The following is a 17,258-nucleotide window of genomic DNA, read 5'->3' on the forward strand; positions in this document are numbered from 1 at the left end:
AGTGTAACGGCTTTGCCAGCCTTGCGGAATTTAGCAGATGAGAGTCGGTGCTTACACTGGGCTAGGTTCAGCTTTCTGTGTATCGGGCAGTATTTGGAATAGAGAGAAAGATTAGCTGCAGTGGAAATAAATTGCATGTTAAAGACCGATGTCAGCTCGAAAGGAGCAAAGCCATTTTGGAAATCTAGCTCTTGGCCAGTATCTACTTTTGGGCACGACAGCGCCGTTAAGCAGACACAAAATGAAGGGCGAGGAATGATTTTCCACACACTGTGCGTGGAAAATCTAAATAGGTAACCTTTGGGCTTGCACCTGGGCGTCGTCTTCCGAGTCCAGATCTGAAAAGTCCTAGAATAAGGAAAGAATCACAAGAGATGTGATTAGTTATACCCCAGGTTACAGCCATTTGGAGAGCACAGAGAAAATGGAAGTATCAGGAGACCAACAGGGCAACAAACATAACAGATGGGAAAAGAACACAAAGGCATAGCAAGACATTTGATCTTCAAAAAAAATTTTTTGACCTAAACCGTTAGTAAATAAAAATTTGTAGCACAGCAAGCAAATTCTGAGGAGCCCTTGCTTGCCTGTAACCAGTTCAGGTTTGAACTGAGGAAAGGTTGATCCGTTTATGCGGCTTGACTACCATTGCAAGGAAAGAGGAAGCTTTAACATGTCTGTGAGCCTAAACCGTTTCTATTTAGTAAGTGATGTAAGGTTTGTTTTATTACCTGCTATCCATAAGCCATCACTTTTTCCCTTAAATGTTGTGAATGAAACCACCAAACTTGGCCAAATTCAGAGAGAAAAATTCTTAAGTATCTGTTTTGGAAGAATTTTCTCTTAGTATAGTGCCCAGAATTTTGATTTGTCATTCTTTGGGCATTGTTCCTACTTAAGTAGGTGCCTTTTGATGAAACATTTTCATCTGATGGTCTTTTGAAAGTTAATGTGTGTTAGCTAATATTAGCCCCTCTTACATTTAGGAAAACCATGTTAGAGTGGGGAAGAGTTCCGTTTTTTGTCAGTGGATTGAACAGTTAGATATAGGACCTACCAGAAAAGACTTCTTCAAACCCAGTTGTTTGTGACATTAGAGTATTGAGAGTCAAACCATGGGGATAGACGCAGATTTCTGTGACTGATAAACAATACACCCTTCATTCTTATTAGTGCTGGTCCTAACACTAGCTACGATAAAGTGGAAATTGCTGTATGCTGTAAGACACTTTCTATTTTATGTAAGATAAAATGACCATTTGTAGATTGAAACTCCTGTGAGACTAGTGTATGCAGTTGTCTGATTATTACAGGTACTCTTGAGAGTCTAGTTACTCTCATAAAAATGACATTTTGTGCTTGTTAAAATCAGGTGCATTTTGCAGTCTGACCTTAAGTGTTACAATGAGGTTAGTCATAAACTCACTTTTGGTGGATATGCAGCATGAAGGGAAGAACTGAACCGAGAAGATCTACCTGGATGCCACTAATTTGGCTTTAAAAAAAATTTTTTTTTTGTTTAACATGTCATATACAACAGTATTTAAGAAGAAAAAGCTCCCTGATATTTCACTGGAAGCTGCAAGAATTAGCTCCAGGCCTCTCATACTGCCTCTCCTGTCTTAACTCTTTTTTGTTTTTTTTTTTGAGACGGAGTTTCGCTCTTGTTGCCCAGCCTGGAGTGGAGTGCAATGGCGTGATCTTGGCTCACAGCAACCGCTGCCTCCTGGGTTCAAGTGATTCTCCTGCCTCAGCCTCCTGAGTAGCTGGGATTACAGGCATGTGCCACCACGCCTGGCTAATTTTGTGTTTTTGGTAGAGACAGGGTTTCTCCATATTGGTCAGGCTGGTCTTTAACCCCTGACCTCAAGTGATCTGCCCGCCTCAGCCTCCCAAAGTGCTGGGATTACAGGTGTGAGGCACCGCGCCCGGCCCTGTCTTAACTCTTTTATTACTGTTTGTCAAAAATATTAAAGGGTCTTTGAGTACTTTGTTCAATAGTTTCCTCACCATTGACAGAACCTTACAGGAGAGACTGAAAGGATTCCTGAGGTGTGCCCTGTCATATTTCTAATTTAACTGGTATGTTGTAGGAAAAAAAGAATTGTGACAGCATCTGTCTGGTTTCAGAGGCAATCAATAGTACCTGTTGCTGAACAACTTTGGTGACTCCCAAACAGCTAATTGTACAACAGATGGGTCACTGTGACTGTCTTCCTTCATTAGGTAACCAAGGGGGTCCCATATAATGTTTGGAGGGCTGCATGGAATGTCATCCCCTTGTTACTTCTCACTGTGGGTTACTTGGGGCAAGGAAGGTTGGCTGAGAGAGATTTTATTGGCTCTAAGATGAACAAAGCCTAAACTAGTGCTTAGGGTAGAAATAAATGAAAATAATTGTTGTTTTAGACTGAATTATACCCCCCCCCAAATTCGTATGTTGAAGCACTAAGCCCTACTACCCTAGAATATGACTGTATTTGGAGATATGGCCTCTAAAGAGGTGATTAAGTTAAATGAGGTGGTTAGGGTGGACCCTTATCTAATCTCGATGGCATCCTCATAAGGTGAAATTTGGATTTACAGAGAAGCACAAGGGTCATATGTGCACAGAGGAAATACAGCAAAAAGGTGGCCATTTGCAAGCCAAGCTAAGAGGCCTTAGAATAAGCCAAACCTGCCAACACCATGATCTTGAATTTTTAGCTTCCAGAATTGTGAGAAAATAAATTTCTATTGTTTAAGCCACCCAGTGTGTGATATTTTGTTATGGCACCCCTAACAACCTAATATAGCTATAAGATTTTTTCCCCTCAGAATTAAGCCTGTTTGATAATCTAATCCAAATATTTAGTCAGTTCCTAAGCCCTTCCTGTGGGTGCAATGACATGGTCGTTTAGCCATGCCAGTAAGGGTGTGGCATATTCGGAGTGGTGTGCTGTTGCCATTCTTCAGAGGAAGTATACCACTGGGCATATAGATTGAATTCTGAAGATACAGGATGCAGCTTACTTGCATGGATTCAAGACTCCTCTACAGAGGAGTGAAACTTGATATCAAATTGAGGTCATACACAAAACAAGATGAAAGAGTGAATTTAAATATACCAGAATTAACTCAAAATGTGCCAAATTAAAATATATTACAACTAGGAATTAAATTGAGTGTCAGTCCCTGCAAAAGTTATAGGAATGGAAGTACTAACCTCTAGCTTTTGTTCAAATCTAGATTTCCACCTGGGGTAATTACACTATCACTGTGTTGAATTCTCTTCTCGTTTGCGTTATTGCCGCCAACTTAAAATTCTCACGTAAGGCTTGTTTTAATATGATCTTTAGTTAGTTTAAAAGGCTCCTTTTTATTTATTAGAAACAGGATGTCAAAGTTTAATGATAGTTTTAAATAAATAATTTCTGTATAAATGTAGACTGTAGAGATTTGATGGAGTTTATAGACATTTCTAAATGGAGTAAATTGTACCATAATGACTAAAATAATAATCCATTACAGATATACAGAGAGCATTTGTTGTGTGAGATTTTTATGTTAGGCCCTGAGAAACAGTCAAAGACATACAAAGACCTTATGGTTCAGTAGGAAAGGTAACTAATCAAATAAGTATGATGCAGAATAGAAAGTGTTAGATGCAGTGGTAACCAGTTACATTAAAATAGGCAAAAGAAAAAGTGTTTTCTTGACCGTTTATTAAAAACTTTAAAATACCTATGTTTTTGAGCCTCATAAACAGGAATGGTAGGAGGGTAAGATATCATCCCATATTACAAATGAGGATGCTGGTGCTCAGAAACCCATTCCTCTAATGGTTGTCCTAGTACCTTTGTACTCTCTACCATATCAGGTAAATTTTAAAGTGGACTTTATATGTAGAAAAATAGATTGGTATCATTTTCTGGAAGAACCCACAGGGTGGACGACACTCCAGTAATGACTTGATTAAAGAACTCTTGGGGAAGAAAGCTCCATTAATAAGGTTGGTCCAGGTGCATACTGGGAGAGAGGAGACCCAGCCAAGGCAAAGCTGGGGGAGGCTCCCCACAGGGGCACCACACATGTCAATCCTCCTGTTGCAAAAAGCACCCCTTGAAAGGTATGGGGGATGGAACTATACATCCTGGGATGCATCCTTATGCTTTTTATAAGGTTTCCATGTCTGTTACATAGTGTACCCCCTCCCCATTCTCTGCTCCACCTCATTAATAAAAGTTGCACTGTTTTGTGTTCATTGCTACCCACTATTATGTTAGAAGTTTGTTGAAGATATAAGCTATATCTGATCCCTTATCCATAGCTGGACTATACTGTAAAACACCTTTTGGATAGCTATACGTGACATCAGTCAGCTTTCCAAAGCACCATAATTATGTTTATTGACAATTTCATGGTGTTTATATCATTATGTTGTTTTTAACCAGAGGATATGAATGGAAATGCCTAATAATTATTTTCGGTTTCTTATACCTAGTTTTTTTTTTTTTTTTACCCCATATTTTCTTAGTCTTCTTATCAGTCAAGGTCCTTCTAAACTAATTTCCCCTTGAACTCAGTCTCTACTTGCAGCCCATCTTCCTTCGTGTTTTGCAATATATTCCACCTTTTTCCCTCTAACCCTCTACCACTCTCATTCATCAGAGTTTCACTTTTTAATACCAGGAAAAAATCAGTGATCAGTAGAGAGGACTCAAATCTTTAAAACATCTCTAGGCTAGACCACTGCTTGTACAAAGCCATTGCTAAGCATAGCAGCTTTTCTAGTTGGTTACTATAGAGACAAATGACATTAGGTGGAGTCACGCTTGGCAGAAGCTAGGCAAGTAGGCTTTGTGAGATTGGAGGCCTTAAATGCATGGTCATTTAGAAAGAGTCAAAAACCAGAAAGGATAGGGAGGGGAAACGTTTCACAAATGAGCTAATAGGTAATTAACTGGTAGATATTTGGTTGGCAGAATTTGTGCCTGCTAAGGCTTTGAATCCGGCATACAAAGAATCCACCTCCAAGCACCCCCTGGTATAATTACACAGTAATATTTTTTAGAAAACAGCTTTATTGAGATAGAATTCACATAACATTTAATTCACTCATTTAAAGTATCTGAGTCAGTAGTTTTTAGAATATTTAAAGGTGTGCATCACAATCAGTTTTATTTTCATGATCTCAGAAAGATACTTTGTAACCTTTAGCACATCCCCCTCCCTGGCATGTCCTCCCAGCAGAAGGCAAGCACTGAATTACTTTCTGTCTCTATAGTTTTGCCTATTCTAGACATTTCATATAAATGGAATCTTACAATATGTAGTCTTTTAAGACCAGCATCTTTGAAGCATAACGTTTTTAATGCTCTCATTCATGTTATGTCATATATTGATGCTTTATTCCTTTTTATTACCCAATATTCCATTGTATGGATATACCACATTTTATTTATTTGTCAGTTGATGGACATCTGGGTTGTTTCCACTTTTTGGCTATTACGCACAATGCTGTTATTAACATTTGTGTACAGATTTTTGCATGGGACAAATGTTTTCATTTCTCTAGGTTTATGCTTAGAAGTGGAATTGCTAGGTCAGATGTTGTAACTCCTTTTGAGGAGCTACCAGACTTTTTAAAAGTGGCTATACCATTTTACATTCCCACCAGCATTCCAATTTCTCCACATCCCCACCAACACTTGCTGTTATGTCTTTTTGATTGTAGCCATGGTGGTATATGAAGTAATATCTCATTGTGGTTTTGGTTTATGTTTCCCTGATGGCCAAAGATGTCGAGCATCTTTCATATGCTTATCGGCCATATGTACATATTCTGTGGAGAATTGTCTATTCAGATCCTTAACTACTCCCCCTACCCCTTTTAAATACAGACGGAGTCTCACTCTGTTGCCCTGGCTGGACTCAAACTCCTGGGTTCAAGTGATCTTCCCACCTCAACCTCCTGAGTAGGTAGAACTACAGGAGCATGCCATCATGCCAGCTCTCTGCCTATTTTTAAAATTGGGTCATTTGTCTTTTTATTATTGAGTTGTAAGAGTTCTTTATGTTTTCTACATACAAGCAGGTCTTTTGTCAAACACATGATTTGCAAAAAGTTTCTTGAATTCTTTGGATTATTTTGTAATTTTTTTGGTTGTGTCCTTTGTAGTGGAAAAGCTTTTTGTTTTAATGATGCCCATTTAATCTATTTTTGTTATGTTGGATTGTGCTTTTGATGTCATTTCTCAAAAACCATTGCCTAATCTAATGTCATGAAGATTTACACCTGAGTTTTCTTCTAAGAGTTTTATTCTTTTAGCACCTTACATTTGGGTCTTTGATCAAGTTTGAATTAATTTTTGTATATGGTTCGAAGGGGTCCAAGTTCATATTTTTGCATGTGCTTGTCTAGTTTCCCAGCAGCATCTATTGAAAAGACTATTTTCCTAATGAACTGGCTTGAAACCCTTCTCAAAATGAATTGACCTTAAATGTATGGATCTATTTCTGGACAGTCAATTCTGTTCTGTTGATCTATGTCTTTATACCATTGCTACATTGTCTTGATAACTTTAGGTTTGTGTAGTATGTTTTGAAATCAGGAAGTGTGAGTCCTCCAGCCTTGTTCTTCTTTTTCAATATTGACTATTTGGCATCCCTTGAATTTCCATATGAATTTTAGGATCACTCTATCAATTCTGCAAAGAAGCCACCTGGGATTGTGATAGGGATTGAATTGAATCTGTACACCCCTTTGGGGAATATTGCCATCTTCATGATATTGGCTTTCCAATCAGTAAACATGAAATGTCTTCATTTATTTAGTTTGCCTTTAATTTCTTTAAACAATTCTTTCTTTCCCTCCTGCCTCCCTGCCTGCCTCCCTCCTTGCCTGCCTCTCTCTCTCCCTGCCTGCCTCTCTCTCTCCCTGCCTGTCTCTCTCTCTCTCTCTCTCTCTCTCTCTCCCTCCGCCCCCCCCTTTCTTTCTTTTTTTGAGATAGTATCTTGCTCTTTTTCAGGCTAGAGCACAGTAACACAATGATAGCACTGGGCAGGAGTCCCTCCATCTCCCCTCCCCCCTTTCCCCCTCTCCTTCTCCCTCCTTCCTTCCCCCCTCTCCTTCTCCCTCCTTCCTTCCCCTCCTTCCCTTCCTTCCTTCCTTTCCTTTCTTTCTTTTTTTTTTGAGATAGGATCTTGCTCTGTTTTTCAGGCTGGAGCACAGTCACACAATGACAGCTCACTGCAGCCTTGAACTTCTGGGCACAGGCAATCCCCCAACGTCAGCCTTCCAAGTAGCTAGGACTACAGGTGTGTGCCACCACACCTGGTAAATTTAAAAAAAATTTTTGTATATGTTACTGATATGATTGTATTCCTATCTGCCATTTTACTTTTTGTCTTCTGTCGGTCTCAAGTCTTGTTTTTGTTAATTCCCTTTTTACTACTTTCCTCTGTATCTAATGAATATTTTCTAGTATAGCATTTTTTATTTCTTTAATGATTTTTCTCTATTTTTGTTATGATTTCCTTAGTGGTTGTTATAGGGCTTACTTAATGTATCACACTGTTTCAGATGTAGACTTATTTAATTTTAGTGAGATACAGAAATGTTACCCCTGTGCAATTCTATACCATTTTTCTCTTTTTATGCTATAATTGTTTTACATATTTTATCTATATATGTTACAAACACAAAAATACATTGGTATAATTATTGTTTTATGTAATTTTATACCTTTTGAAGAGGCAGAAAAGAAGGAAGAGCAAGAGTTTGTTATATTAACTTTCTTAATTACTATTTCTGGTTCTCTTCATTTGTTCTTGTAGATTTGAGTTACCATCTGGAGTCATTTCCTTAATCCAATATAGCTTTCTTTCCACCTGCATTCTTTTGCTGTTACTGCCAAATATATTGCATTTCTATATGTTATAGGCCCAACAATACTCTTATGTACTTTTTTTATACAATTGCTTTTTAAATCAGTTTAGAAAAGAGATGTGTCTCTAATGTTTTTTTTTCTAGTGACATAATTACCCTTGCCAGTGCTCATTCTTTTTTCAATTTGAGTTATCACCCAGAGAGATTTGGTTCAGTTTGAAGAACCTCCTTTAGTAATTCTTTTAAGGCATGTCTGCTAGCTACTAATGATGCTCTCAGTTTTTGTTTATCTGGGAATGTCTTTATTTTTCTTAATTTTTGAAAGATAGTTTTGCTGAACTCTGGGTTGGATTTTTTTTTTCTTTCAGCACATTGAATATGTAATTCCACTGCCTCTGGCCTCCACTGTTTCTGGTGAGAAGTTAGCTCGTAATTGTATTATGGCTCCCTTATAAGTGAAGAGTTGTTCTCATATTGATTTAAAATTTTCAGCATTTCTATGATTTATAGACGCAGATTTTTTAAAACATATATCCTACTTGGACTTTGCTGTGCTTCTTGAATGTATGGTTTAATGTTTTTCATCAAATTTGGAGAGTTTTCAGTCATTTTTTCTAACATTTTTTTCTGCTGCTCTCTTAGTTTCCCTCCTTCTGGTATTCCCATTATGTGTATATTGTTCTGATTAAAGGTATATAGCATTTCTCTGACGCTCTCCTCATTTTTTATCTTGCCCTTTACCTCTGTTCTTTGGACTGCATAATTTCAACTGATCTATCTTAAAGTTTGCAGCCTCTTTCTTCTGCACTCAGGTTTACTCTTGAGCCATCTAGTGAATTTTTTGTTTCCTTTATTGTAATTTCAAATCCAGAATTCTTACTTGGTTTTTAAAAATTCTTTTTATCTCTTCATTGATATTCTCTACTTGTTGAGACATTGTCATCATATCTTTTTTTTTCCTTCACCTTTAAGCACATTTAAAATGGCTACTTTGAAGTCTTTGACCGTTAAATTTAACATCTGGATCCTCTCACAGGCAGCTTCTGTTGTCTGCTTTTTCTCCCTGTGTGTGGGCCACATTTTTTTGTTTCTTCGCACCTCTTATACTTTTTTGTTAAAAACTGGATATTTTAATTTAATGTATTATACCAGTTCTTTATATTAATGCTCCTCCTCCCTCTCCAGGCCTTGTTTTTTGTCCTTTTTATATTGTTGTTTGTTTAGTAACTTGGCTAGGTTATTTTTGTGATGTCTCTGATGTTACTCCTCAGAGGCAATAGCCTTTACATGTGTACAGTCACCCTTAGGATGATAATTTTAACCAACCTTTCTTTGACTCTCTCCTTGATCTCTCTGTTAAACTATCTGCACTGTTTAGTATCATACTCAGCTGGTAGGCTCTAATTGTTGATTGCTCTATTCTTTTTGGCAATACCCTGGGGATAAGTTGCTCAGCATTCTGGTCCAGTTAAATTTGGGCAGGAATACTTTTTGAGTCCAGTGTTTGTGGTTTGTTCTGACCCCAAAAGTTTTTTTGTTGGCTCTTTTCCTGGTTCTCTAAGATAAACTAGCTGCCTATGGTTTAGCATATAGCTATAATAGAGCTACCAGCCTTTTATTACTTGCTGCCAAAATATCCATTAGGCTTGAACTTCCCTGCACTTTGTTCCAAATAAAGTCAGTTTCTTGGGGGGTAAGATTCAGATTTCCCTGTTTTTGTGGACTCGCTCTCCGCCTGGTCAGACTCTGCGCCACTGCTCCAGCTAGTGGGTGGAAATGGTAGCCTCTGCCTTTATTGGCTTTGTCTTTCCAGGTGTGGAACCTTTACCTTATGAGTGAGCTGGATTGAAGGCAGTTGGGGTCCCCAGGATTCTTTGTCTGTCACACCTTGGGTAGATCCTCTACTCTGTGCTTTGGGATTGGGTGGAGGAAGATCCTGACCTCTTGGCCACAGTCACCAGGAATTTAGCCAGTGTACCTCAGAGGTGGAGGGGATAAGTAATGCCTTCCACCCTTCCTGGTGAGATATCTTATCCCTTGATTAACAGCTCATAGGGAGCCCCTCTTCTTGACCACACTCACCTGTAGTGAAGCCTCTATCCAGCTAAGCAGGGAGAGAAGGGGAGAAGCAGGAAGCAGGTCATGATTTAAGTGTCATAGACTCTCACTATTCTTAACAAGTTTTAGATTTCAATGAGTAAATGTTTCTTTACTGTATGCCCTTAGATTCTCCTTAGTCTATAAATGGTTGGATTTTAAAAAACAATTTTCACCAGCTATACTTGCTTTAGTAAGGAGCATGTCCATGGAGGTCCTCACACTGCCATTGCAGAAGTGAAACCTCTGCAGTGATGTTTTTAACCCTCTTTTCACTGTTCAGTTTTTCTAAGTACAGTCGTTACTACTGGTTTGCTAGTAGTCTCTGTTGCCACTTTTCCTCCCTTAGTGATTTTAATGAAGCTTTATTTGAATGGCCACTAGTTTCATGTCCTCATAGAGAAAATGTAATGCTTATACAATAAATTCCGCGCATTGACTCACTGTTTTACCACAGGATACAAAGAAACTGAAAGTCAACAGAAGATGAGTGCTGTTTTTTTGAAGGGTGTATATAAATATGTATTGACTGGAGGTACTAGTTGGGAAATGGAAAGTTTCATGGAGGAAGGAAACATTCTTATCTAGATAGGAAGGCAGGATTGAAAAAGGTGGGGCTCAGGAAAGTTAGGGTGTATAAACTGAACATTATAAAATTACACTTAATCCTTGGTTGACGTACTTCAGTGCGTTATGCTTACTTCTTTAATGCATACAGTAGTTCATCCGGGGTTTTGCTTTCCATGGTTCCAGTTTCCCATAGTCAACCACTGTCTGAAAATAGATGAATACAGTACAGTAAGATACCTTGAGAGAGACCACATTCACATAACTTATATTGTTACAGTTGTTCTACTTATTAGTTATGTTTTGTTAATCTCTGACTGTGCCTAATTTATAAATTACTTCGTCATAGGCATGTATATATAGGAAAAACATAGTGTATATAGGGTTCAGTACTATTCACACTTTCAGGCATGTACTGGGGGTCTTGGAACATATCCCCTATGGATAAGGAGAGACTACTATACCTTGATATCAATAATAAATGTTTTCTGAATTGTTGAACACAGGAATCCTCTACAAGAAGAGAGAATGAATTGGTACTCATCCCTTTGCCCCATTTGCCTTCAACTCACCTCCCTATTCCAGTACTAAAAACCCAAATTTTAAAAGGAAAGACATCTTAGATGTAATCACCTTTTAATATTAGAAGTACTATTTCTTTCCCTCTTCTTGCTTCTCGTAAGTAAGACAGAGACAAAGAGACTACTTTGTTTTCCTTCTATCTTTGGCATCAGGGAATTAACAAAAGTGGGAAGAAATACTTAGGTATCTTAGTTTTTAATTACCTTTGCCACAGATTTCAGGGAATGGCTGAAAGGCCTTTCTGTACTGCTATGAGTCATAGATTTAGAAGGAATTTTAAAACCTTTAGTCCTTTATAGACAGTTACCTACTCATTGCATAAATACCTTTTTACACGATCTCTGACAAGTGGACATTCGACTTTTACTTAGTGACTTTGATGAAAAGTTCACTATTTTGTAAGGCAGCTCATTCCTCTTTAAACACCTCGAGTTTCCAACAGTTCCTTGTGAATTTCTACATGTTAGCTAGTCTCCATTAATTTCTTTCGAAGTTGCTCCAAATTTATCTAATTCCTCTTCCATAGGATAGTTTTCTGAGTATATAAAAATTTTGATTCTCTGTATCTTTTTTGTTAGGCTACACAGGCCCAGTATTACATGGTATTATTTGCATGTACTTTATTATCCCATTGCCTTTTTTTCTTTTTTTTTGAGATGGAGTCTTGCACGGTCGCCCAGGCTGTAGTACAGTGGCACAATCTCACCTCACTGAAATCTCCACCTCCTGGGTTCAAGAAGTTCTCCTGCTTCAGCCTCCCAAGTAGCTGGAACTACAGGCACACGCCACCATGCCCAGCTAATTTTTTTTTTTTTTTTGTATTTTTAATAGAGATAGGGTTTCACCATGTTGCCCAGGATGGTCTCAATCTCCTGACCTCGTTATCTGCCCGCTTTGGCCTCCCAAAGTGCTGGGATTACAGGTGTGAGCCACTGCGCCCAGCCTCCCATTGCCTGCCTCCCTCCCTTCCTTCCTTCCTTCCTTCCTTCCTTTCTTTCTGTCTCTCTTCTCTTTCTTTCTTTTCTCCCTTCCCTCCTTTTCTTTTTTTTTCTTACATCTTCTTACATTCCTCCGTTTCTATCTTCTTTTGTGTTTTTTGTTTGTTTTGTTTTGTTTTTGAGGCAGGGTCTTGCTCTGTCGCTGGGCTGGAATACAGTGGTATGATCTTGGCTCACTGCAACCTCCACCTCTTGGGCTCAAATGATTCTCCTAACTCAGCCTCCTAAGTAGCCGGGACGATAGGCATGCGCCACTATGCCCAGCTAATTTTTGTATTTTTAGTAGAGACAGGGTTTTGCCGTGATGCCTAGGCTGATCTTAAATGCCTGAGCTCAAGCAGTCCACCCACCTCAGCCTCCCAAAGTGCTGGGATTATAGCCGTGAGCCATCATGCCCAGCGTCTTTGGAATTAAATATATATTTTCTAGTGTATCATTTTAATACCCTTCTTGTTTCTTATATATTTAAAGATATTTTCTAATTGGTTGCCTTGGGGGGTATTACCCAAATGTTGTTTATTACCAACTTTTAAATTTAAAGCAGTTTAATTCAGGTTAATGCCAATTCAATTCTGACAGTGCAAAAAAAATTGTTACAATATAAATTACATCTTCAAATGTTGTAAGCCAGTCAACACATTTTATAATTTGTGCTTATACAATTTTAAATCAGATAGAAGAAGAAAGGTTCTAAACAAAATCACAGTTATGCTGTCTGTCATACTTACCTATATAGTTATCTTTAATGGTGCATTTTATTTCTTCATGTAGAGTTGAGTTACTGTCTTAGTGTTTTTTCATTTCAGCCTGAAAGACTCACATAGTATTTATTTTAGGATAGGTCTGTTAGCATTAATTTGTTTTTACTTTTTTTTAAAACTTGACAATTAAATTGTAGACTATTTTTGATCAGTATTATCTTTTAATATTCTCTCCATGTTGTGTTTAACTGTACAATACTTTGTTTTCTTTTTGTTTTTCTGTTTTGAGGCAGGGTCTTGCTCTGTCACCCAGGCTGGAGTGCAGTAGTGTGATCATAGCTCACTGCAGCCTGGTACTCCTGGGCTCAAGTAGTCTCTTGCCTTAGTCTCCCAAATAGCTAGGATTACAGTCATGTGCTACCATGCCTTGCTAATTTTTTAAATTTTTGTAGAGACAAACTCTTACTCTGTTGCCCAGGCTTGTCTTGAATTCCTGGCCTCAACTAATACCTCCATCTTAGCCTCCTAAAGTGTTGGGATTACAGGTGTGAGCCACCATGCCAGGCCCAGTACTTTGTTTTTTAATCGTTATGCATTATTCCACAGTCTGAATATACTACACTTTATTCATCTATTCTGTTGATAGCCTTTTCAGTTGTGTCCAGGTTTAACTATTATGAAGAATTTTGTTAGAGCACTCTTCTACCTATCTGTCTCCTGGTGCAGATGATCACAAATGTCTGTATGGAACAGACGTAGCAGTGAAATTTCTGAGGTACATGAGTATGTATAACTGCAACTTTTGTAGATATTGCCAAACTCTTCCAAAGTAGTTGTGTCAGTTACCATTCCCATTAGTAGCACATGCGAGTTTACTTTGCCTCACAACCTTGCCAGTACTGGCACTGTCAGATTTTTAAATACTTAATCATACTTGTGGGTGTGTAATGGCAGCACATTGTAGTTTTAATTAGAAATTTCCTCATTATTTGTGAGGTTGAGCACTTTTTCATGTGTTTATTATTAGGATTTTCTCTTTCATGAAATACCTATTTTAAGTCCATTCCCCATTTTTCTATTAGGTTGTCTTTCTCTTATTAGTTTTGGCTAGGTTAGATACTACTGAGTAACAGACCACTTCAGAACTTAGCAGCTTATTTTGTTTGCAGATCTGCAATTTGGCAATTTGGGCAGGGTTTTTTTGTTCCATGTGCATCAGTTGTGGCAGCTCAACTAGGGACGGGAAGATCCACTTTCAAAATAGCTACTTGTATGGTTGGCACATGGGTGCTGGCTGTAGGTTCAGAGCTCACCCAGGGCTGTGGGTCCTTGGTCCTCACTTTTATCCACACAGGCCTCCCTGTAGGTTGCTTAAACTTCTTTACAACATAGTGGCTGGGCTCCAAAATCTAGCATTCCAAGAAAACAAGTCAGAAATGTATGACATTTTAACGACCTAGCCTTGAAAACCACATGACGTTGCTTTCACCATACTTTGTGGGTCAAGGCAGTCACAAAGCTCTGCCCTGATTCAAGGGGAGGGATATGTTGAACATATTTTCATGTGCTTATTTGCCATATGTATATTTTCTTTTGTGAAAGGACTGTTCGAATTTTTTGCTCAGTTTTTTCAGTGAGGTTTTGTTTAATTCTTGCTGATTTTTGCAAATTTTTAAATATATTTGTGTATGAGTCCTTTATCAGATATAGGATTTGCAAATATTTTCTCCCAGTCTGTTGCTTATCTTTCACATTTTCTTAACATTGTAGAAGAACAAACATTTTTAACTTTGGCGAGGATCACGTTATAATTTTTCTTTGCATACTGTGCTTTTGATGTCATACGTAAGAAATCTTTGCCCAACTCGGGGACACAAAAATTTTTTCTTTAATGAATAAAATTTGTTTTTTACAGTAGTTTTAGATTTACAACAAAATTGAAAAAAAAAATATAGTTCCCGTATTCTCCCTCCCTGCCCTGCCATGCATACAACCCTCTCTACTGTTAGCTAGTTGTAGAGTGATACATTCATTACAATCGATAAACCAACAATGACACACCATTGCTACCCAAATTCTGTTGTTTACATTAGGATTCATTCAATGTTGTATATTCCATGGGCTTTGACATATGTTTAATCACAAATATCCACCATTATGCTATTATACAAAATAGTTTTACTGCCCCCAAATCCTCTGTGATCTGCCTGTTCATCCCTCATCCCTCTATCCCTTTAACCCCTGGCAACCACTGATCTTTTTCAATATCTCTATAGCTTTACTTTTTCAAGAATGTAATATAGTTGGAATCATATAGTATGTAGTGTTTTCAGATTGGCCTCTTTTAGTAATTTAGTAACATGCTATTAAGGTTACTCCATGTCTTTTCATGGCCTGATCGCTCATTGATGTTTAACAATGAATGATATTTTATTGTCTGATGTATTAATGTATTATTGTCAATTTACCTACCGAAAGACAAGGCAAGATGGTGGCCCCCAAATTTTGGCAATTATTAATAAAGCTTCTATAAATACCTGTGAGCAGGTTTTTATGTGCATTTAAGTTTCCAATGCCTTAAGTAAATACCAGGGAGCACAACTGCTGGATTTTATGGTAAAGATATGTTTACTTTTGTAAGAAACTGCTGAATTGTCTTCCAGAGTGGCTGTGCCATTTTGCATTCCCAGAAGCAATAAATGACAGTTGGTGTTGCTCCACATCCTCACTGTTACTTGGTGTTGTCAGTGCTTTGGATTATAGTCATTCTAAGAGGTGTAAAGATGTCTCATTATTATTATTATTTCTCAGATTTTTTTTTTCTTTTTTTTGAAACAGGGTCTCACTTTGTTGCCCAGGCTGGAGTGCAGTGGTATGAACATGGCTCACTGCAGCCTTGACCTCCTGGGCTCAAGTGATGCTCCTACCTCAGTCTCCTGAGTAGCTGGGACCATAGGCACATGCCACTATGCCTGGCTAGTTTTTGATATTTTGTAGAGACAGGGTCTCCCTGTGTTGCCAGGCTAGTATTGAACTCCTAGGCTCAAGTAGTACTCCTGCCTTGGCTTCCCAAAATGCTAGGATTACAGATGTGAGCCACTGTGCCTGGCCCTTGCTGGAACTTTGAGTAGCTTGGGTTGAATCTGTAGAACAAGTTAAGAAGAACTGACATATTGACAATATGAAGTCTTCCTATTCATGAAAATGGAATATCTTTCCATTTATTTAGTTCTTCTTTGGTAACTTTCATCAGAGTTTTCCTCTTATAAATTCCGTATGTATTTCATTAATTTGTACCCATTTTATTTTGGGGGATGCTAATATAAATGGTAATGTTTTTTTGTTTGTTTGTTTTTGAGACGGAGTTTCACTCTTGTCACCCAGGCTGGAGTGCAATGGCATGATCTCTGCTCACTGCAGCCTCCACCTCCTGGGCTCAAGCGATTCTTCTGCCTCAGCCTCCTGAGAAGCTGGGATTACAGGTGCCCGCCACCATGCCCAGCTAATTTTTGTATTTTTAGTAGGAATGGGGTTTCACTATGTCAGCCAGGCTGCTCTCGAACTCCTGACCTCAGGTGAGCCACCTGCCTCGGCTCCCAAAGTGGAGGATTACAGGCGTGGGCCACCACACCCTGCCAATAGTAATGTACTTTTAATTTCAAATTCAGCTTGTACATTCTTGATATATAGGAAAGTGATTGACTTTTGCATATTAATCTGCAGCCTTGTTATAATCACTTGTTAGTTACAGGAGTTTTTCTCTCAGTTTGTTCAGATATCCTACATAGATGATCATGCTATCTGTAAACAAAGACCATTTTATTTTTTCCTTCCCAATTGGTATACTTTTTGTTTCTTTTCTCATCTTATTACAATTGCTAAGACTTGCAGTACAATGTTGAAAAGCAGTGGTGAGAAGGGATCATCTTTACCTTGTTCCTGATCTTGGTGGGAAAGCTTCGAGTTTCTCACCTATGATGTTAGCTGCAGATTTTTTTGTAGATCATCTTTATAAAGTTGAGGAAGTTGCCCCTCCCTTCTTAGTTTTTTGAGAGTGTTTTTTTGTTTAATCATGTGTGGCTGTTGAATTTTGTCAAATGCTTTTTCTGCATCTATTGATATGATAATGTGATTTTTCTTTAATAGGCTGTTGATATGTGATGGATTATATTAATTGATTTTTTTTGTTTTTTTTGGAGACAGAGTCTCGTTCTGTTGCCCAGGCTGGAGTGCAGTGGCGCCATCTTGGCTCTGCTTTCCAGGTTCAAGTGATCCTCCCACCTCAGCCTCCCGAATAGCTAGGACTACAGGCATGCACCACCACGCCCATGTAATTTTTGTATTTTTTGTAGAGATGGGGTTTTCCCATATTGCCCAGGCTGGTCTTTGAACTTCTGGGCTCAAGCAATCCACCTGCCTTTGCCTCCCCAAATGCTGGGATTA

At 38.3% G+C, this 17,258-nt stretch overlaps 1 protein-coding gene across 5 annotated transcripts in view; it reads left to right on the forward strand.

The window, feature by feature from the left end:
* Positions 1 to 17,258, forward strand: part of MCM9 (minichromosome maintenance 9 homologous recombination repair factor) — a 145,410-nt gene that overhangs the window by 46,723 nt on the left and 81,429 nt on the right. The gene's annotated exons all lie outside the window — the stretch shown is intronic.

This window comes from Cebus imitator, unplaced genomic scaffold (assembly GCF_001604975.1).
Source record: "Cebus imitator isolate Cc_AM_T3 unplaced genomic scaffold, Cebus_imitator-1.0 Scaffold130, whole genome shotgun sequence".
Taxonomy (NCBI): Eukaryota; Metazoa; Chordata; class Mammalia; order Primates; family Cebidae; genus Cebus; species Cebus imitator.